Source organism: Belonocnema kinseyi, chromosome 4 (genome assembly GCF_010883055.1).
Source record: "Belonocnema kinseyi isolate 2016_QV_RU_SX_M_011 chromosome 4, B_treatae_v1, whole genome shotgun sequence".
Taxonomy (NCBI): Eukaryota; Metazoa; Arthropoda; class Insecta; order Hymenoptera; family Cynipidae; genus Belonocnema; species Belonocnema kinseyi.
In genome coordinates, this window is record NC_046660.1 from 7492236 (window position 1) to 7516499 (window position 24264).

Consider the following 24264-nt stretch of genomic DNA (forward strand, 5'->3'; position numbering starts at 1 on the left):
GTTCCAGTTTGAGAATAATATTGTCCAGCTTGAGGATAAGATGATCGCGATTAAAGATTAGACCCAAGCTGTCAGGTCCGCTTCATAAATTACTTCTCTTTAAATAATATAGGGAAAATAAATCCAAATAAGTCCAATCATAAGTTAGATATGCTTTTATTTTTAACGGGGTTTATATGAGTTTGAAATAATACAAGGTTTCATTAAGAGTTTTTGTTTGAACATAAATAAGACCAACGAGTCAACACTCTGAGATATCTATTTAATATTATTTCTTTGCCAGAACCACTATTTTCTTAACTATCTGAAGATACAGAAGCTCTACATCGCCGACTATGATAGTTAGACATTATTTATATCCGTTATATCAGTTAGGATGTAGGTTTGGGATCAGCACCGGATGATCTTCTTCACTGGGAGAAGGTGGTCTAGGTGGTTCATGAATTTGACCATCATCAGCCTGCAGTCCCGAAGAAGCTGCCTGAGTCCTTTTTGCGTGAAAAATTAGAGACTTTTGACGATTTTTCGCTTTTTTTTCTTTTCAGATATCATAGCTTATTGAGCCTCTTTTTTCAATCGCTTAGCCTCCTCCGGATTCGCGGAAACAATAGGTTCGGTCGGAAGTTGAAATTGGCCAGGTTGAGACTGCATTTCCAAAGAACCACTCAACATAGTCTTATCCTCATGACGCTGTTTAGCCTTTTTAATACTTCTTGCTTTACCGCGTTTTCAGAGTATTTTAGAAGCTTCAATTTAATTTTGAATATATTTCAACAATTTTCTAGAATTAAAATCTGAAGATTGAAACATTATAGGGTATTTAAAAAGATTCCAAAGTATATATTTAATAGACTTTAATAATAATCCAACGGTAATCAAAGAATTAAAAACATTCCATGAAATTTGTAATATATTTCAATAATTTAAGTGGATCTCCGAGGATTTCAATGGTTTTCTGGCATTTAAAAAATTTTTGAGGAGTTATAAAGACTTTTTAAAATTGTAAAGGAATTCCACAGATTTTAAAGGATTTGATACGTCTCACGGAAATTAAAAGCTTTAGAGGAATTTTAAATTGATTTTAATAGTGTTAAAGAATTTCAGGAAATTGCAAAACTTTACCTTCTGAAACTTTTTATGAATTTCAAAAGATTTCAGCGGATTCGAATTATTATTTAAATTTGATCAATCGGAAGAAATTTCAAAATAATTTTAAGATTGTTGGGTATTTTTTTAAATTTCAAAGAATTTTAAAAAACTTCTGAAAGTTTTAGAGGATTTGAAAAGATGTCAAAGAATTTGAAATATTATAGGGTATTTATTGTGACGTTGCAAAATTTGTGCAACTCACAAAATTTCAATTTATTTAATTTTGTGGTTTTATTATTATTATTATTATTCGAGGTTATTTTAAAGGACACCTCGGGAAGTGCACGCTACTCCACGACTAGCGACTGTAATTATAAGAAAATTGTATATTTAAGAACTGACTTCGCTTTGTTTTGTTCTTTTTTATTACGTAATCTGCGGATGATGGCTTACTGCGAGATACTTCAAGGGACACCATAGACCCTCGGGACTATAGAGGACACGTAGAGAACCAGAGGTGTGTAGCGATGGGCAACATGCGAAGCTTCAGAATATTCAAATTTTCCCGCCGTAACATGCACTAACAACCAACGTTTTCACGAGTACGTCACCCCTCAAGAAGACTTTTGTTGAGATGCAAACTGGATTTGAGGAATATTCTAGACTGCTTCAAAAATTCCAAATTCGACTTCTCCACCTGGCGTGGAACTCTACAACACTTCTTTTAAGAAGTTTTTATTCTTATATCTCCAGCATGACTAGTGGGAGCTCTTTAGCTTAAGAGAATAAGGAGAATAATAATAATCCATCGATTATAATACGTTTGGTTGGTCAAAATCGTAACATGAGAAGGATAGTACAGACTACGGGGACCGCTAGTACCCCTAGTAGTCGGCACTGAAGTCCACTACGACACACTGCCTGCCGTCCCGTCAATTCCAACCAATCAGCGCACGAGTAACAGGAAGGAGGAGGCGAAAAGAGGAACAAGGTGAGAGCACGCCGAGACTCGTTCTCACTTACCGTTGGTATTCCGGAAGCGTCGCGTCGTTCGAGACTAATTTTAATATAATTTAGTGCATAAAGAGAATTACCCTCGGAAAATCATTGTCTCCGTCGGATAGTTGAGGGCTGACCCTGACGATTGTTGGAAACCTGGTTGACATTTAGTTCTTGGTTAAACTTATTAATTACTACCTCGTTAGGTGAAACCAACCCGACACGTGGCCATTTTGAGGTTAATTTATCGTTAGTCCTTTCGAAATTCTGGAAAGTTACCCTTTTCCTATTGTTGTACAGAGTCCTTTGTATTGATTCTTTCTCGCCTGGAGTTTTATTTTTTTTGTGGATTTAGAATATTTTTAGAATTCATAAAGAAGTTTAAAGATCTTTTAAAAGATTTATAAATATTGCAAGGCACTTAAAGTATTTAAATGTATTTTAAAGTCTCTTAATGAATTTTTAATAGACTTTCTTCTTATTGAAGGATTTATAAAGATTTCAAGTATTTGAAGATTTTTTTGTATAAATTACAATTAAATAAACAAGAACTATACAAATTTTAATAGGACATTGTGACCTTCTTGATATCCGAGAAATGTTTGTTAAACTAAATTTAATCTGAAAATGTAGTTACTTTTCTAAATGTAACTTATAACACTTTTTAGTATTCGGTTTCACTTTTCATAATATCATAGGCTTTAGAAGATACAAACTTTTATAAAAGTTATGTTTTAGAAACTTTTTGCTTTTTCGAAGGTAAATGGCAAATGTTTAAGTTTTTCATTTTCTTTGAAATTCCGTGCCCTAGATAACTTTGCTTTCTCCTGCCTTTGAATAAGGTTTTTCATAGTGCTGAACCACAAAAATTCGGACAGGAAACACATTCAAAAGCTCTCATATTTCAAAATTTCACTATATGCATAAATCTTGAGGCATTTAACCGACTTAAGAAAAAGATGCAGAACGATTTGCAGAAAAATGTGAAACGCGACGAACAGAATTGTTTAATTAAAGTTTAAAATTATCTGTTTTATTGAAAAATATGAAGGGAAACATAGTCAATCTCGTGATATACTTGTAGGCTTAGTCACTTCATGTTGGATCATGTTTCACCACCCCCGTCAACAAAGCGTTTTTACAAGTTCCTGGTTCGAGAAAAACACACCAAAATCATTTAGACACTTTATTAATTTCACTTTACTCTATTCACTTTTAAAATAATCTCTTTTATACTTGTCACGCGCCTAAAAAATGTTGGCAAATAACAATATTATTTAAATCAAAAATTTCAAAATCAAGGAAATCTTAAAATATTAGAGTCAAGGTAGCGCAATAAATTTTTTCCAATGATTTTAAAATAAAGTTTAAAACAGATCTAACAAATTCTACTGTTAGCATATATTTTCCTTATTTCTTATAAAGTCTTTTTTCGATATTTATAACATAATCAAAAAGTCTCTACTGATTTTGATCAGGGAGAAACTGAGAGTATGTCCATTATCAGACAAGACAAGTAGGAGTACATTGTCGACTCTGAAGGCCATTTCGTCAACGAACGTCTAAATTTTCAACACCTTACGTATCCAGTAAGCACAAAATTTGGCAAATCTTCACGAGATCGTTACGACATCGTTACGACAACTTTATGACATCCTATGTCCATGTAGTTAGGTGTCTTTACGATATCGTAAATAAGTCCTATGATTTGACGATGTCTTTACGATATCGCAAAGACATCGAAACGACATGGACATGGGATGTCGTAAAGTTGTCGTAAAGATGTCGTAATGATGTCGTGAAGACGTCGCCAAAATTTGTGACCACTGAGTATATATGGATTCTCACTACGCATGTGCAACAGTTGCCTTTTTTTGCCAATCCAGCAACGAAAAACGAGATTAATGTGAAAAAACGATAGAAAGTATTCCTAATTTAAACTTTGCAAAGTTTTGTATTTCTCATTTCTTACCATTTCTTTAACAGTTCATAATGAACTTTTTAACAAATAAAGTATTTTTTAAATACGCTCAGGGTTATGAAACTTTTTGTAGCAGGAGTCGGTAGGTTCATCAATTTCATTCAACTTTTAGTTAAGAGGAGATCCACGAGGGCGCGCTTATCAGAGTCTGATTTACCCCCGTCATTTACCCTGAGTGCCGCACAGTGGGAAAAAAGCACTTTTTTGGGACAAAAATCAGCCGACTCCTCAATTCTCAACGGATTAGAGCTTTTTTTTAAACACTCATGAAGAATCGTACATAAACTTAGATAAACGTTTTTTGGATTTGTTATTAAACTTAAAATTTGCAATTGGTTATATTTCCGATACTTACTTAGGCCCATTCATCGATATTTCTTCACAGAGGTGTAGAATTAGTAAAGTTACTTTTTTTAAATAAAAATTTAACTGGTAGATAAATATTCTGTATTTTGTTAATTGTTATAAACAAATTAATGGTTATTACTGTTAACTTCTACATTTTCAGATTTTGAATGTATTACTTACATAAATTTGGTAATAAAAATGTGAAGAATAAATTTTTAGTAGCGAACAAGCACCAAATAATAATTATAGTTAATAGTTTAAACAATTTTTATAAACGAATTCCTTTATTTGACATTTATATGTATAGAAAACTTGTGTTTTATGCGGAATCATTTCTTTTCATCTAAAGAACAGAATTTGTGCACAACTGACTTTCATCTAACAACATTTATGATTGTTATAAACAAATCATACAATCAAATTAACTTATTTTAATGTCACTGCAATTGGCTATATGGATATAAAAACGTGTTCCATGGCAATATACCAGCCTCTCTACCAAACGTCAAAATTGCAACCATGAAACAGTTTTTTTTGTCTGAAATTTATTAATATATTTGCTGGTACTTTTAAAATTTTTTAATATTTTTTACTTCCTTAATTTTATCTTTGTATGATCTGTGCCTATAAGCCTATAAAATTGGAAGATTCGTTTGAATATATTATTCTACGAGAAGAATTTTGGAATCTTCTGTCATTTGTTTCTGTTTTTCACCTTTTAAGAACAAATGAATAAACGTGAAACTGACTGTACTTCGTTTTTTTATAAAATTGTTCTGTCATTTGTTTCAGTTTCGGTGATACTAAGAAGTTCTACACGAAGCAAATCATATTCGATCTCGGTCACATATCTTTAATTTCGGTTAATCCATAACATGCAGTATAAAGTGAAAAATTTGTTATTAGAAAAAATTAGAAAATTATACATGAGCATAGACAGCATCAAATCTTCAAGCTTCTTCTCTGATGTTTAGATAATGGAAATAAAAGGCAAATTGATCGACAGCTTTTTGCCGCAGTATAATAGAATATGGTCAAACTTTCGTAGGATAAAAAGTTCTTTTATGAGGAAAAATACTGAATTTTTACAAAGTGAATTTAGAGTATTATTCAATCACACCCAAGAAAATATCACACAACCTGAAGATGGTTACGTTGATTATTTAGTTAATTCATCAAGTCTACTTATTGTTTCTAAAAAAGGTCGTTCACGTTTAAGTTTCGAAGAAGAATCTGAAAAGACGAAACCCGGACGAGTGAATGAAATTGCTCTGAAGCACAGTGAAGAAGAGTTATCTAGAGAACTAAAATTGGTGAATCATCCACATGCTTGCGATTCTTCAACGGATAAAATAATAATTGAGAATGAAGTTAGCAATGAAGACAAATTATTGACTATGCAGATGGACCTAGGTTAAACGAAGAGGAAGTCTGAGTAAATTTCTCTATTGGCACATACGACTAAAAGGCTACTCATGGATTTTGGCGAGGACAAACTTGAAAAATGACAAACTCAAAAGTTGATACTGATTGGTAAATGGGGGATGGATGAAGCTTCTGCACATCAAATGACTACACAAAAGTGGTCCACCAAGCTGAATGTTCCTACGCTTTGTAATTCAGAGCATGATAATAATACTGAAACTGAATTGAATCATGATGATGACTATGGCGATGATGATGATAATGGCGATAGTGAAAGTAGAGAGAAGATTAATCAGAGAGATGTGTTCCATGATAATGAAAAACAGTTTTCTGATAAAGCTGTGTTTTTCATTTCCATGTTTCAACGTCATTCAGTCACTAAAGATTCTGTCGTCTGGCAAAACGAAACTCTATCCTCAGTTCATTTTTTTGGACCCATACAGTTTGAATTTATTAAAGAAGCTGATGTAGTGATTAAAAACTGGAAATTGGCAACCGGTAATTTGAGGTCAGTTTTGATTTCGAGTGCACCATAATAGATCGAAGAGTTTGTAACATACTTACAGAACAAAAAGCAAGTACTTGCTGCAATATTTGTCAACTTGGTCCAAAATTCATGAATGTTTTGAAACATGTTTTGAATCATCCATGTAACAAAGAGTTCTACAAATTTGGATTGTCCACATTACATGCTTGCATTCGCTTTTTAGAATACCTGTTATATGTTGCGTATAATATGGATTTTTAAAATAGCAGTACAAGAAACCTCGAAGAAAAGCAACTAAAGGAAGCTAGAAAAAATGAGATTTAAAAATTGTTGAAATCAGAATTGTCATAACCAATGGACGTAGTTAAGCAAGGGTGTGGAATAACAAATACGGGCAATGTTGCCCGAGTTTTTTTTGCGCACGCTGATGTTGTAGCGGAAATTATTGGTCTGGATTCCAATCTCATCAAAAGATGTCATGACATTCTGCAAATCTTCTCATGCGTTAAAATGATCGATTCTGAAAAATTCAAAACGTATGCTTTCGATAAGGCAAAGCTTTGTTTGAAACAGTATCCTTTTTTCAAACTGTTACCAACTGTGCATAAGGTTCTAATACACGGAAGTGATATCACCAGATCCTTCAAATCACAGATTGGATGGTCCTCAGAAGAAGCCCAAGAAGCAAGCAATAAAGTTTCCAGAAAAGCCTGATCAGGAAACAGCAGAATGTCCAACAGAATATCAAGAAATGTAGATGTTATGCACTATCTCATGATTTCGTCAGATTCGCGAATCTCTTTCTTGAGGATAAAAGATATAAAAAAAATTAAGGACCAATCAGAAGATCTGACAAACCTGCTCATGCTATAATATATTAAGTAAATACTTGAATCGTATAAACTCATAAGGTGCCATCCATGTAACACGTGGAAAAATGCAGCAGTTAAGAGTTATATCCATTAATTTGTTTATAACAATTAACAAAATACAGGATATTTATCTACACGTTACATTTTTATTCAAAAAAAGTAACTTTGCTAATTCAACACCTTTGTGAAGAAATATCGATGAATGGGGCTAAGCAAATATCGCAAATATAACCAATTGCAAATTTTAAGTTAAATAACAAATTATTAAATAAGAAATTCATTTCCGACACAATTATTCAAAATGACCTGCCTATACAGCTATGCCTAACCAGATACAATTTACATAACATTTGAGCGAATTGCATTTTTAGGCCAAGCACTAATATCAAAGAAAAAAAACATATCAAAGTATCTTGATATTTGTTTCGCAGCAAAATTAAGCGATGCTACTATTTTGTTTTTAAGGTAATCCAGCGGATCTATGTATCTATTTTTGCCCTACTCGTTAGGAAGAGAGAATCGAAAGCTTAAAGCTATTTCGATATGAGCTAAAAAATATCAGTGCATCATCAGATATATCAAAACAGAAGATATATAAGACCCGACAAAGTATTACATTGCTTAGATGCTGACACTTTGCCTAACACTTTTCCTTACGCAAGGGTAGCGTAGCGCATTTTTTAACTACTTCTATATGCTTACGGATGACTTTTATTTCAACTAGACATAAGCATTTTTTCAGATCAAATACATTATTTTCGATTCAACGTGCGTTCATTTTCGGAGAGGTTTATTCGATTCGATTGGTCCGCCGCTCGAATGTCGAAAAACGAACTTCGATGAGCGCTGTCGTCGGATCGCATTTTTCGATTCGATTGGCCCGTCCATCGAATGTCGAAAATCCGACATTCGATCCGTGCTACGGTGTATCAGTGATTCACTTTTTCACATACTTTCTTTTAATTAGGTTAGCATAGTCCATAAATAAACCGAAAGCAGTCGGTAATTCCTATTAATAAATTAATCAACTATAACAATATGAAAACAGACTAAAGAATTTTAAAACCTAATGTCTCTTTTATTGAAAAACGTCTTCAATTCGAAAAAATGTGGATGTATCCAAAATAAAGAAATTTTGAATTCTTAAAACATATTCTCCGAATTCTTGCACATATTATTTTCACAAGTGTCAAACCTAATAAAATAAAAGTTTCAGCGATGAATAATTACACATGCCCACAAAAATAAGTTGTCTGCACGAGAGAAGTGACTAGGCTAAACTTATGTATTTTGAGCCGCGGAATCCGAATATGGCCACAGAATTCGTCATACACGTCTCATTTTTCCCGTAGATTCCAAAAGTAGGAAAAAGCCTAGGGATTTTCTCGTCACATAGGCCATACAAAAAATTTGTCTACACGACACAAGTGATTAGGTTACCATTATGCATTTCGAGCTGCTGAATCTAAATCTGACCTCAGAATTCGTCCTACACGTCTCAGTTTTCTTCTAGATGCAGAAAATAGGAAAAAACTGGGTTAGGGAATTCCTCTAAAACTAGCTTAGGGAATTCCTCGTCCCACAGGCCCACCCTAAAAAGTTGTAATTGCACTTGAGAATATAACATCGATGTGCTTAATTTCGCGTATACTAGCATTATCAAAATAACCTGCAAGTTATCCCTAGGGTTTTCCTGATTTTTTTCATCTAGGGGTAAACTAAAATGCGTGAGATAAATTCTGGGGCCTTATTTGGATTCAGCGGCTCAAAATCCATAAGGTTAGCCTAGTAACTTGTATCGTATAGACAACTTAATATTGCACCATAAAGCCATTTCCCTTTCGGGGTAAGCGTGATTCATTCGGTGGGGAAGGGAGTAATGTCAGCAAAGGATATAAAATTTTTAGATTGATCTAGATATCTCGTGATATTCATTAAAATAATAGGTTCGTTCCGCAACACTGCTACGTCCCAGGTTGCTGATCACCCAGTGGGCACAAAATTTAGCGACGTCTTTACGACATCGTTATGACATCTTTACGACAAATTTAAGACATCTTTACGACAAATTTATGACATCCTATGCCCATGTCGTTTCACTGTCTTTACGATGTCGTAAAGACATCGTCAGATAATGCGACTTATTTACGATATCGTAAAGACTCCTTAACGACATGGACATATGATGTCGTAAAGTTATCGTAAATACGTCGTAACGATGTTGTGCAGACGTCGCCAAACTTTGTGCCCACTGGGTAGTCGGGCAACCAAAAGGGACTAAACGTTAATATGAAATGTGCAAACAGTACAAGCGACGTACAAGGGAAATATAAACGTACGCCAAAAGAAAAACCGAAAAATTATAATTTCTGGTAAAATAAAAATGTAAAAAGAAAATTTTAAAAATGTGAACTTTGCGGGGCCCATTTCACAGAGATGTTTCCATAGTCTTGAAAAGCTTATTCTTTCTTCTCACTGAGTTGTTAAAAAATAAACTGTTGCAAATTCCATTTAATGTTTAATCCAATTGTGTACAGTTTAATTTTGCTTAAAAAATAAGCGAAACAAATTATACATTCATATCACTTTGCATGATAATTAAACAAATTTGGAAAAAAACATTTACACCGGGAATTTTGTTTTGGCTGGTTAATAAATAATCAAAGTTAGGGGACTTTTTCAACCGTTTCCATTTAATTTGTACAAATAAAGTTTGTAAGATTTTTTCAATGACAAACTTTGTAAGTTTTAATCTGGAAGTTTAAAAAATTTTTAAATGCAGAAGAGTTTAATTTTGCCTGTTTTTGGTTGTCGTTAAGTTTCGAATACTTTTAATGATGAAATCTGGAGCTTTAACAGTTTGAACACAAACTTAAACTAAGGATAAGAATGGTAAGGCCCAATACTAACAAGTTCGACTTTCTAATCGAATAATTGGAAAACAATAATATTTTATCAATTTTTAATATTTAAATTATATTAGGAAGGAAATTTATACTATTATTATAAATTATGATGATAAGTTATTGTAAATTTGTTTTTAAATTGTTTTTGAGATGCCGAACAGCTGTAATTAAAAAGAAAATGCCATCTGCAAATAACTTTTAGTTAAAATCAATTTAAATCGGTTTCACTTTTCTTTTTATAATATTGCAAAAAAATATTATATGATACAATTGATAAAAATTTCAATTTAATGATATACAACTTACTGGAAAAAAACTGTATCTTTAGATAGTTCAGAAAATAGTGGTTCGAGTGAATTTGGCGACGTCTCTACGACATCTTTACGACAACTTTACGACATCCTATGTCCATGTCGTTAAGGTGTCTTCACGTTGTCGTGAATAAGTCGTATAATCTGACGATGTCTTTACGATATCGCAAAGACACCGAAACGACATGGAAATAGGATGTCGTGAAGATGTCGTAAATATGTCGTAACGATGTCGTAGAGACGTCGCCAAATTCACTCGAACCACTATTTTCTGAACTATCTAAAGATACAGAAGTTCCACATCGCCAACTATTGGTGGATAGACATTAGTCCCATCCTTGAAATCGGTTAGGATACAGGTTTGGGATCAGCACCAAATCATCTTCTTCACTGGGAGAAGATGCTCCAGTTGAAAGATAAATTTGACCATCATCAGCATTCAGTCCAAATAAGCTGCCTGAGCCCTTTGTGCTTGAAAAGTTATAGACTTTTGACGATTTTTCACTTTTTTCTTTTCAACCAGGTTACGACTGTATTACCGAAGAACCACTCAACATAGTCTTATTCTCATGACGCTGTTTAACGATTTTAATATTTCTTACTTTATCGCATTTAGCCTGCTGAACCTTTCGATTTTTTTTAGTTCGTTGACAGCTTTATCCTCCTACGGGAACACTTCTTGGCGAATTTGAAATCCGTGGCCAGTGTCCAGAATGAAAGATTCAACATTCCTTTCTAGTAACCCCTTTCCTTTTCCCTCTTCAGATTGAGAGCTTAAGGCTGTAAAAATTAATAGAAACTCATAAACTTGGGACCATTGTCTTTCCATCACTTTTGCTTAGTCATATGGAGACATTTTTTGAAAATACTTTCAGGGTCCCAGTGGGCACAAAGTTTGGCGACGTCTTTACGACATCGTTACGACATCTTTACGACAACTTTACGACATCCAATGTCCATGTCGTTAAGGTGTCTCTACGATATCGTAAATAAGTCGTATGATCTGACGATCTCTCTTCTATATCGCAAGGACACCGAAACGACATGGACATAAGATGTCGTGAAGATGTCGTAACGACGTCGTAAAGACATCGCCAAATTTTGTGCCCGCTGGGGTGTCCGCATATCAAGAAAAAGAATGAAAATCAGGGAAAAGTAAAGTAATTTTGTTGGTAGGGGAAAATCAGGGAAAAGTCAGGAATTTTGAAACAAAATTGATAAATTTAGGAAATTTTTTTTTACAAGAACGTCAAATGACTGTCTGTATAATAATAGGGGCTGACAAACTGTCACATTAAGTCACTTTTATCTTACATCACTCCTTTTAATAAAAAGTTCACTTTAGAAACTTTTTAAAATCAAAAGATTACTTTAATCATCATTTTAGGGTATTTTAAAAGCTTCTATTTAATTCTTAATATATTTCAAAATTTTTTAGGATTGAAATTTAAGGATTGAAATATTATAGGGTACTTAAAAAGATTCCAAGGTATATTTAATAGATATTAATATTTCAACAGTATTCCAAAGAATTTCAAACAATTCTATGAAATTTGTAATAGTTTTCAATAATTTAAATAGATCTCCAAGGATTTAAAAGGTTTTTCGGTATTTTAAAATTGTTTGATGAATTATGAAGACCTTTTAAAAATTGTATAGGAAGTCCAAAGATTTGAAAGGATTTGAAATGTGTTAAGGAAATTAAAAGCTTAAGAGGAATTTTTAATTGATTTGAAAAGTGTTAAGGAATTTCAGGAAATTGCTCAACTTTTAGAGAATTTTGGTCAACTACAAGGAATTTTCCAGATCTTTTCAAAATTTTAAACGGATTTTTAAAGATTTCAAAGGATTTAAAATATTGGCGGGCATTCCAAAAGATTTCAAAATACATTTTGTAGATTTTAATAATGATAAAGGATTTTAAGAGATTGAAAATTTTTTCGGGTGAATTGTTCCAGTCAAAAAATTTTCAAGATCTTTCAAAATTTTTATAGAATCTTTGAATATTTCAGCGGATTAAAAATATCATAGGAATTCAATTAACCGAAAGGAATTTCGAAAAATGTTAAAGATATAAGGGTATCTTTTAAAATTTTAAAGAACTTTAAAGAGCTTTTGAAAGTTTTAAAATAATTTGAAAAGATGTCAAAGGATTTAAAATATTAAAGTGTATTTATAAAGATTCTAAGGAATTTTTAATTGATTGAAATACTTTAAATCGATTTCAAAAAACCGCATAGGACTGCCAATATTTTAAGGTATCCTTAAAAAAATTGAGGAATTTACGAGAGCTTCAACAAAATTGAAAGATCTTTTAAAGGATTTGAAGTATTTAAGTGTAGTATATATAAGTCTGTTGACCACGGTTATGTTGTGGTGGGGAAACAGGGTTAAGTTGTTGTGAATAACCAGGCTTCGGTTGTTGTTGATAACCAGGGTAAACCCAGTGGGCACAAAATTTGGCGATGTCTTTACGACGTCATTACGACATCTTTAGGACATCTTTACGACATTTTATGTCCATGTCGTTCCCGTGTCTTTGCGATATCGTAAAGACATCGTCAGATCATACGACTTATTTACGATATCGTAAAGACACCTTAACGACATGGACATAGGATGCCGTAAAGTTGTTGCAAAGATGTCGTACCGATGTCGTAAAGACGTCCCCAAACTTTGTGCCCACTGTGAAGTTGTTGTTCTGGATATTCAGGATAAAAATGTTGTTGTGGGTACCCAAGGTTAATTTGCTGTTGTGGATAACCGTGGTTAGGTGCTGTTGTGGATTATTGTGGGGTATTCCGCTTCCGGTACCCTAAGCCTGTAAAAACAAAAGAAAATTCATGAATTTAGGAGAATGAAGCTACTCTTTGGAACACTTTTTTTACTCGTATAGAGATTGTTTTTGAAAATATTTGTTAATAATTAGGTCTGACCAATTTTGAATTAGAGAGCATGAAGCTTTAAATGAGAAAAACTACTCATTTAAACACTAAAGTTGATATTTATTTTCCTCGCGCCTGATTAAGAAAATAGGTTTTTTTAAGTTTTGAAATACTGTCTGATCAAAACAAGCTACCGCTTCCAAATTATCACAAAATGTGCTGTCGCAAATATAAACTATATTTAAAAATATATATGACTCACTTTTATTTTTGTGCTAAAACTTATAAATATTCATTAAACCTGACAATCACATATCAAGCTCAGCAGAATAATGACAATAAAAATAAAAGGTTTGAACAACTATTTATTTTTAAAAATTTTGTTGGACACTTAAATTCGAGGTTAAATTATATTATGATAACTAAAGAAAAAAATAAGTATTATCAGTTTCTTACTCAAATTTATGAGAATAAAATTCTCCTAATATTTTTCAGAAAGTTCCACAAGATTTAAAAAGATTTAATTTGTGTCCAGAAAAAATCTAGAATATAAACAAAAAATATTTTTATTTTACAGGTTTTTGGTTAAAAATTATTAGGGAAAATTCGCAACAGCTTTAAAGATACTGATGCTCTTTTAGAACTTTTAAAGAAAAATTTTTAAAATATTTTATCAAATTTGGCAAATATTTTTAAGTTTAAAAATATTTTAAAGTTCTGTAAACCTTCTAAAACTCTTCAGTATTTTGTGAACGGGCTTAAATTTTTCTTAAAATTTAAAAAAATTTGAAAATCTTCGAACATTTTTTGCAATATTTTCAAATATTCTTATAAAATTAATTATTTCAAATAAATAAAAATTTGTGTGTTCCTTTGAATGTAGAAACAATTTTTTAATTCTATCCAAAATCTTAGAACAATTATATTTATATAAACTCATAAACAAAAAAACATTAAAAATGGATAATAATTAAAAATTCCTATATTGTCTGAAAAATTATAATTTGGTTGATATTATTTTTCCGTCTTAACTAAAAAATCTTTCTTTGTTGAGTGTTCAACTATTTTGTTGAAAATTTGTCTCTTTTCCATGAATTGAAATTTTTTATTCATAAGAAAGATATTTTTCAGTCGAAATATCGAATGCAACATTTTTTTCTTAAATTGCATGGTGTTCAAGAAATGTATGGAATTTACGAAATTCAAAGATTTTACCGAGTTCAATCAATTCACAAAACTCACGGAACACACACAATGCAAAGAAGCCATGTAATTCTAAGGATACAGGGAATTCGTGGAAATAAAGAAATGCACACTGCTTAAGAAATCCATGGAATTAAAAAAAATCGCGGAATTAAAGGATTCAACAGGATTTAAGGAATTTCACGGATTACACGAAATTCAAGGAATTCACGGAATTAAAGAAATTTACGGAAATCACAAAATTCAGAGATCTCACTGAATTCAAGGAATTCACGGAACACACAAAATTCAAGGAATTCACGGAATTCAAAGAATACACTGAATGCGAAGGATACACGGAATTCAAGAAAATAAAGAAATTTATCTTTTTCATCAAGTTTATGGAATTGACGGAATTCAAGACATGAGGGCATTCAAGGAATTCACAGAATTCCAGAAGTTCTGAGAATTCAAGAAATTTAATGAATGCACGGATTTCATCAAATTCACGGAAGACGCAAAATTTAAGGAATTCAAGGAATTAAAGAAATTCATGGAATTCACGAAATTCCATGATTTTACGGAATTCGAAGATTTCACGGAATTCTAAGATTCCACGGAATTCAAGGAATTCAGAAAATTTACGGAATACACGAAATTCAAGGAATTCATGAAATTCAACGATTATGCGGAATTTTAAGGATACGCGAATTTCAAGAAACTGAAGAAATGCACTTCGTTCAATAAGTTTATGGAATTCCACGGAATTCGATTCACTTACTGAATTCCAAAAGTTCTCAGAATTTACGAATTTCAAGGATTTCACGGAGCTCAAACAATTCGCAACATTCACGGAATACCCGAAATTCAAGGAGTTTGCGAAATTCAAGGAGTTCACAAACTTCAAGAATTTTACGGAATTCAAGGAATTCATCAAATTCACGGAATTCAAGGACTTCACGAAGTTAAAGGATTTTACGCACTTTCTTCCTTTGAAGTCAACGAATTGCTTGAATTCATTATATTTTTCAACTGTTTATAGCATTTTTATCTTACTTCAGATAAATAATATCTTCGAGATTTATTTGTTAATAACGCAGTATCATTAAAGTGTTATAATTAATTAATGTGTGAGAGCAAGAAAATAACGTTCAACATGAGAAATAAAATTTTGGTTCCTAATTATTCATACTTTTTACCTACTAATCGTTGATAAATCCAGAGAAAATTCGTGTTGGTGGGGTAGTACATTGAAAATAAGTTTTTATTATCAACAATTAATATTGAAAAAATTTTCAAAAACACTTTAAAACATTTAAAAAAATCGTCAACGAAGATTCTGAACAATTTTAAGGCAATTTTTATAATTTTGCACAATTAAAACCAAATCAGGAATAATGCGAATTCATTTGAAACCTAGTTTTAAAACATTAAAAAAGAATTTTAATATTGAGAAGATTAAATAAATAAATAAAAACAAGTATAGATTAAGGAAGATTATAAAATGAAATCTTGGAACCTTTTCAAAAATTTTAAAGGGTCTCAAGAAAATAACGTTTTTTCCGACAATTCCTGGAAAAGTTTCTTTTTATTTTAAAAAAAGAATTTTAAAAGAAAATTACAAACATTTTAAAATATTTTCAAATATTTCGAAAAAGGAACAAATAAAAAATCCCGAAAAACAGTCTGAATAATTATTTTAGTACACTTCTGTGAAAAATTGTATAAAATTAAAAAATCTGATTGAAGATTATTATTCTTTTTTTTTATCTTGTTTGGAAAATTGACATTTTCCTTAATTCAATAACTAGGTTAAAATTCATATTTTTGATTGACAAATTGAACTATTTTTTAAAACTTCATTTGTTTTTTTTTTTTTTTTTGAGATTTTAACTAGTCTTTCTGATTCTTTATTGGATTGCGAATAATCTAAATTATACATTTTTCACTTGATTAAAATTAATTGAAATTTTTTTATTCGTGTTTTTTTGTAGGAAATTAATTTTCATGGTTATATTTTTAAATCTTCTCAGCTGAATATCCATTTTTTATAGAAAATCTAACTATCCTAAAAAATTCGTTGATTTTCATAAATATTTTATGTATAATATGAAATCTTCTCAAACTTTAAAATGTATAGCAATCACTATAATGCGTCTAAAATTCCTAAAGATAGTTTTAACAGACCCAAAATTATCTTAAAAATGTGATAATTGTTTTTAGGTTCTACATTTTTTCCCCTTGAATTTTTTAAAGGATGCTAAAAAGTGTTCTTAAGTTTCATAAGAAAATTTACTATTCTAAAATTTTTTTAAAATTAATTTGCAAAGAATATTTAAAATGATTTTAAGATAATAGACATTTTCTTCATGTTCCTGGGAAATTGAAAATATTTTTTTTTTAAATTAGTTTTAAGTAAATATTTAAGAACATTTTTAAAAAATACAAAAACTCTTTAAAAATCGTCAATAAAATTCTGAAAGATTTTAAGGCAATTTTAATAATTCTTCTAGAATTTTTAAAGATAAGTAAAAAATATTTTCAAACATTTTTAAACATTTCAATATATGATACGAAAAAAGGCTTTTTCAATTGTTTAGGACATCAAGGTGAAAAGTGATAAAAAGTAGAATTTTTATTAAAAATTACTTAATTTGTGGTACAAAATTTAACATAAATTTTTTGAATTGTTACTCTTGGTAGAAAATAAATCACCTTGTTTAAATTGATTTTTATTTCAAAAATTCACTTACTTAATTAAAATTTCATTTTTTGCCAAACTTAATTGTATTTTTTCAAGTTCGTTATTTTTGGTTGATAAATTAACTACTCTCACAAATCATGCATTTTTTTGTTAAATTTATAGAAATATTCTGCAATCTTTTAAAATCTTTTTAAATTTTCTCTTAAAAATAATTTTTGGAAATTTCTTGGAAAACCAAAAAATAATTTGGTATTAAAAGACCCCCGAATATTTTTTTTGGATGACAATTCAACTTTTTTAATGTCTTTTTGATTGAAAAGTCATCTCTGATTAAAATTTTTAATATTTTCTTTTTTTATGAAAACTGATATTCTTTGATTAAAATCTTAACTGTTATTGTTCAAGTTTTAACCAAAGATTGATTTTTAACCAAGAATATTAATTTTCCGTAAAAAATATTGAACAAAATATAAACATGGTTTTTAACCAAATAATAGTTTTTTAAGAGATGGGCTCCTTACCAAAAATATGATAGTAAAAGTTTAAATTAAACAGAATGAACTTCTAGCGAAACATATTATAATTTTTGCAATTAGTTCCAATAATTTAGTTCATGTTTGAGCCAAAAAAATACCAAAAAAAGGGACAAAATGAAAGTTTCTTGAAAATAACAAGCAAACTTTTTGAAAAACTGTTTGAAAAAATAAAAAAATAAAAAAAAATAAGGATGAAACCCAAGAAATTGCATTATTATTTAGTATCAAATAGTTTATAACCAATTTTTGGATCATTTCTGGTTGAAAAGCTTTTGTCTTTCCATTTTTTTGTTCCTAATGTCATTTTTCCAAAAAATTAATTTCTTGAATGATTAATTATATTTTTACCGGTTTAAAGAAAATGTACGCGTTCTATATAAAAATTATTAGTCACAAATCAGTATATCTGTTTCGGGTAAACAACTTTTGTCTATTTATTTTGTTAAATTTAGTTTGACAATATTTAAATTTTTTGGATTTTAATTTTAATTTTTTATGATTAGAGCAAAAACTACAAGTCATATCAACAAATTATTAATAAAAATTTGGATAAATTTCCTTTTTTTTTTTGAAAAGCAAATTTTGTCTATATTTTTTCATATGGATTCTCAGTTTCTCTTTGATCAAAATCACTAGAAGTTTTTTATTATGCTAATATTGTCGAAAGTGACTTTACAATAAAATAAAAAAATTCCTTGTTTTCTAAAATTTTGATTGAAATAATATTGTTAAAGGAAAAATTGTATAGATTGATGACAATCAGAAAAGAGCAAAGCAGGATCTTGTGATAACGCTTTGTTGTCGGGGGTGGCGAAATTAATTTTAAACTCTAATCAAACACTTCTATTCGTCATGTTTCACATTTTTTCTGAAAATCATTCCCCAGTGGGCACAAACTTTAGCGACATCTTTACGACATCTTTACGACATCTTTACGACATCTTTACGACAACTTTACGACATCCTATGTCCATGTCGTTAATATGTCTTTACGATATCGTAAAGAAGTCGTATGGTCTGACGATGGCTTTACGATATCGAAAAGACACCGAAACCCTATCGGTAACTTTAATACTGACAACATTAAATAATCTCACAATTTAAAATGTTTATAAAATTTTGGCTTCTATAGTCTATGATATCAAAAAAAGTGAAACTGAATACTGAAAAATGTTATATCTTACATTTAGAAATGTAACTACATTTAAAGATGGCATTTAGTTTAACAAAAATTTTCGGATAATCTCAAATGAGATTATGCTCAAATCTTTAAAATTCTTTGAAATACCATTGAATAATCGAAATGTATTGCAAATTCCTTCGAACCTTTTAAAATCTTTTAAAAAGATGTAGAAAATTCTTTGATATTTATCAAAATTTTGGCAATTTCTCGAAATTCCTTAACTCTATTAAAATCAATTATAAATTCGTCGGAAGATTTTTAATATCCTGGAATATTTCAAACCTTTACAATTTTGGAAATCCCTTCAAGCTTTTAAAACCTCTTGATAATTCCTCAGAAATTTAAAAAATACCCTCAAATTTGTTTTAATCCTCTGAAATACATTTAAATAATTTAAATATATTAAAAATCCATGGCATCTATTAAAATTCTTTGAAATACCTTTGCATTATTCAAATTTATTAAAAATGCCTTGTGATCTTTTAAAATACCCTACAATGTATAAAATTCTTAAGAATCTTTTAAGCTCCCTTGGAATCCATACACATGATTGAAAACTTACAAATGATATGGAAGCTTTTAAAATACCCTAAAATTGTTGACTTAAGTGATCTTTTGATTTTAAAAAGTTTTTTAAGTGATATTTTTATTTAAAAAAGTGTTTTGAAATAAAAGTGACTTAATGTGACTGTTTAGCAAGCCTGATTATTTCCAAGAGTCACCCAGTGGGCATAAAGTTTGTCGACGTCTTAACGCCATCGTTACGACATCTTTACGACAACTTTACGACATCCTATGTCTATGTCGTTAAAGTGTCTTTACGATATCGTAAAGAAGTCGTATGATCTGACGATGTCTTTAAGATATCGCAAAGACACCGAAACGACATGGACATAAGATGTCGTAAAGATGCCGCAAATATGCCGTAAATATGTCGTAACGATGTCGTAAAGACGTCGCCAAATTTTTTGCTCACTGGGCAGTTAAAGTAATTCCTACGAAAATCCCCTGAAATTTGCAATTTTATTTCAAAATTCCTGATTTTAGCTTGATTTTCCCTGAGAAAAAAGTCGCCTGACATTTCCCCGATTGCCGCATTTTTCATGATCTACTATCACTCTGTAAATACTTTCAAAAAAGATATCTTTATGGCTAAACAAAAGTGCTCGAAAGACTAGTTTAACGATCCTTAATTTATGAATTTCTATTTGTTTTTACAGGCTTAAGCTCTCAATACTGGCAGGGTACCGAAAGCGAAAAGCTACCAGAGCTTTCTTATAACCCAGCATATTTTGGGAATGCTACCAGAGGACACAAACCTCACAATCATCCACAGCAACAACCTAACCCTGGTTATACACAACGACATAACCCTGCCCAGTGGGCACGAAGCTTGGCGACGTCTTTACGACGTCTTTACGACATCGTTACGACATATTTACGATGACTTGACGACATCCTATGTCCATGTCATTTAGGTGTTTTTACGATATCGTAAATAAGTCGCATAATCTGACAATGTCTTTACGACATCGCAAAGACAGCGAAACTTAAATACTTTCAAACCCTATTTAAAATTCTTTGAAATTAAAAAAAATACCCTAAAATCCTTAAAAATTTCTTTGAATTAATCTATTTTCCCTAAAATTTTTGAAATCTCCTAAATCCCTTATCATTTTTGAAATCTATAAAAAGTATGCTAAAAGCTTTTGGAATGCCCTGCAATATTTCAAATCCTTTAAAATCTTTAAAAATCCGTTAAAACTTTCGAAAATATCTGAAAAATTCCTTGAAGTTGATCAAAATACTTTAAAGGTTTTGCAATTTCATGAAATTCCTTAACACTATTGAAATGAATTAAAAATTCCTCTGAAGCTTTTAATTTCCTTAAAACACATTTCAAATCCTTTAAAATCTTTGGAGTTCCTATACAAAATTTAAAAGGTCTTCATAATTCCTCAAAAAATTTTAAAATATCCAAAAACCTTTCAAATCCTCGGAGATCTATTTAAATTATTGAAAAATATTACAAATTTCATAGAAGTGTTTGAAATTCTTTGAAATACTGTTGGGTTATCAATATCTATTAAATATACCTTGGAATCTTTTTAAGTACCCTATAATATTTTAATCCTTAAATATCAATCCTAAAAAATTTTGAAATATATTAATAATTAAATGGAAGCTTTTAAAATACCCTAAAATGATGATTAAAGTGATCTTTTGATTTTAAAAAATTTCTAAAATGAAATTTTCATTAAAAGGTGTGATGTAAGATAAAAGTGACCTAATGTCACAGTTTTTCAGCTCTTATTATTACACAGACAGTCACTCAACGTTCTTTAAAAAAAATTCCCCAAATTTATCAATTTTGTTTCAAAATTCCTGACTTTTCCCTAATTTTCCCCTACCAACAAAATTACTTTACTTTTCCCTGATTTTCATTTTTTTTTCTTGATCTGCGACCACCTGGAAAGTAGGTCCACAAATATCTCCAAATTACTAAGAAAAAGTGATGGAAAGACTAATTTAATAAACTTTAAATTCCAAAAATCAAGAAAGTCAACAAATTTCTAACTTCTACACACTCGTTTAGTTTTTAGCCCTTCGGGATGATTTGCTTAAAAAACGAAAAAATACATTTTTGCCCCCCTTAAATGATACAATATTAGAAACATGACGTAAATGAATTCTCTTAATACCTTAAAATCATAAAATTCAATTAAATTATCAATTTCCCTGAATTTTCTGAATTCTTTGTATTCCTTGAATTCTTAGAATTACTTGAAATATTTAAATTGCTATAATTTTTCGACTTCCTTGAATGATATAAATTGCTTAAACTCATCAAAGTACTTGAATTCTACGTATATTTTAAAGTCTGCCAATTCCTTACATATTTCGAATTCTTTAAATCGTTCGAATCCCTTTAGTTTCTCGAATTCTGAAATTCTTCGAATTCCTAAAAGTTCTAAAAATTCAATTCCTCGAATTACACGGATTCTTTGAATTATTCTATTTCCTTAATTTTTCAAATTCCAATAATTCTGCGAATCACTCGAATTCATGGAATGTTTTGATTTCTTCGAGTTCCTTAAATTGTTCGAATCCCTTAAATTCCTCAAATTCTGAAATTTCCTGAATTCCTTAAATTTATTCAAATCCCTTAAATTCTTCAAATTCCTGAATATCTTTCGATTCTCCAAATTTTTTGAATTTCTTGAATTCCTCGAATTACTTAAATGCTTCTAATTCCTTGAGTTCTTCAAATTCCTTGAATTCATCAAATTCCTGAAATTCTTTAAATTCCTTAAATCCTTCAATTCCTCGAATTTCTCAAATTCTTCAAATTCCTTAAATTCTTCGAATTCCTTAAATTCATCGAATTCTTTAAATTCTTCGAATGCCTTAAATTCTTCGAATTCCTTGAATTCATGGAATTACTTGAATTTTTTAAGTTTCTTAATTTTGTAGAATCCCTTAAATATCTATTTTCTTAATTTTATGAATTCCTGGAATTCTTAGAATTACTCGAATTCATGGAATTACTCGAATTCATGCAATTACTTGGATTCCTCTAATTCGTTTAGTTCTTAGAATTCCTCAATTTCTGTACGGATTTCTTCAATCCTTCGAAATTATTAAATTCTTCGAATCTCTTAAATTCCTTGAATTCCTTAAATCTTTTGAAGTCCTTAAATTCACTAATTTTCTTAAATTTTTCGATTTCACTTTAAGTCGTCGAATTTCTGGAATTTATGGAATTACTTGAATTCTTTCCAGTACTTAAATTCTTTTAATTCCCTAATTTCTTCCAATTCCAGGAATTCTTTGCATTCTGCGAATTCAAGGAATGATAAAAATTAAGGAAATAGATCAATTTAAGGGATTCTAGCAAATTAAGGAATTTGAAGAATTCAAGTAATTTTATGAATTCAAGGTATTCGACGAATTTCAGAATGTAAGGAATATAAATGAATTTAAGGAATTCAAAGAATTTAGGGAATTCGTCAAATTTAAGGAATTTCTAAAAGTTTAAGTAATTTGAAGAATTTAAGGAATTTGAGGAATATCAGGTAATAGACCAATTTAAATAATTCCTAAAACTTAAGGAACTCGAAGAAATGAAAGAATTCGAAGAATTTTAGGAATTCAAGGAATTTCAGAATTCGAGGATTTTAGGGGCTTCGTACAATTTAAGGAACTCTAAGAATTAAACTAATTCCATGAATTCGAGGAATTCGCAGAATTTCATGAATCCGAAAAATGAAGGAAATAGACAAATTTAAGAATTTCTAGAAACTTAAGAAATTCGAAGAATTTAAATACTTTGATGGAGTTAAGGAATTCGAAGAACCCAAGTTATTCGGTGAACTTGACGAATTCAAGGAAAGCAAGAAATTCGAAGAATGTTAGGAACTAAAAAATTGAAGGAAGGGGAAGAATTTAAGGGATTTGAATTAATTTAAGGAATTCGAAGAATTTAGGTAATTCGAAGAATTTCAAGATTTTCAGGAATTCGAGGAATTTGAGGAATTGAAGGGATTTAAACAATGTACGGAATTCGAGAAAGTTAAGAAATTGGAAGAATTTCAAGAATACGTAGAATTCAAGTAATTCCATGAGTTCAAGGAATTCATGTAGTGCAAGAAATTCGAAAATTTTTAGAAATTTAAATAATATAAGTAATTCTGAGAATTCAAGGAATACAAAAAATTTAGAAAATTCAGGGAAATTTATAATTTAAGTGAATTTAATTAATTTGAGGAATTATTGAAATATGGTCAGGAGTAGACTGTGAATCACATGGTAAACAAGGAGTAGGTCTCATTTTGAATGAAAGAGCAAAGCAGCATCTCGGAGACCATGGCTTCGTGTCTCCCAGACTGCTATGGGCTAGAATGGAAGAAAGAATCAGAAGACTATTTATTATAGCATCCTACGCGCCGGTTGATAGTGATCCTAGAGAAGTAAAAGACGCCTTCTGGGACACCTTAAATGACACAATAAACATCTGCGAACATGGGGAAAGAATAATTCTACTAGGAGACATGAACGGTTGGGTGGGCATCCAAAATCAGGATACAGAAAGAGTATTAGGTCATTTTGGGGATCCAAGAACAAACTATAACGGAGATAAATTAGTTGATAAGTTCGTATACCTTGGTAGCTTATTTACTAGGGACGGGAAGATAGATGAGGATTTAGATAGACGAATAAATGAATGTAAGAAGGTTATTGGTAGAGCAGGTCTCCTTATCAGAAGTAAAAGTATATCAAATAAAGCTAAAATGGCAATACATAATTCTATATTTGTACCGACTGTACTATACGGTAGCGAGACATGGACTTATCA